This window comes from Trichomycterus rosablanca, chromosome 1 (genome assembly GCF_030014385.1).
Source record: "Trichomycterus rosablanca isolate fTriRos1 chromosome 1, fTriRos1.hap1, whole genome shotgun sequence".
NCBI lineage: Eukaryota > Metazoa > Chordata > Actinopteri > Siluriformes > Trichomycteridae > Trichomycterus > Trichomycterus rosablanca.
Window position 1 is genome coordinate 57,209,187 of NC_085988.1, and position 554 is coordinate 57,209,740.

Below are 554 nucleotides of genomic sequence, written 5' to 3' on the forward strand. Positions count from 1 at the left end.
CATCAGCGCCGGTAAAAGAATGAGCGAAAGATGTAACCCGCCGCAACCCTTTAATACTTTGGCAGAGTTGTGCGCACTCCCGTACTACTTTAGACACCACCACGAATCAAATGCGCGTTCGCGATAGAGGAGGGGCTTAAGTTATGTAACCCAATGCGTGGTCCCAGTTCCCTAAGTGCAACATTTTACAGAAACTCAGCAATTCCTAAATTATACTGTGTGTTCATAATTATACTCCTTGAGGGATTCAAAAGTCAACTCTTAGGCATTTATTACATTTATCACAGCATATATAGACCGATCACTGTCCGTTTTATCAGCTCCACTTACCATATAAGAGTTTCTCTGCATACTTTGTTAGCCTCCTTTCATGCTGTTCTTCAATTGTCAGGACTCTTCCAGGACCACCACAGAGCGGGTATTATTTAGGTGGTGGATCATTCTCAGCACTGCAGTGACACTGACATGGTGGTGATGTGTTAGTGTGTGTTGTGCTGGTATGAGTGGATAAGACACAGCAGTGCTGCTGGAGTTTTAAAATACCATGTCCACTC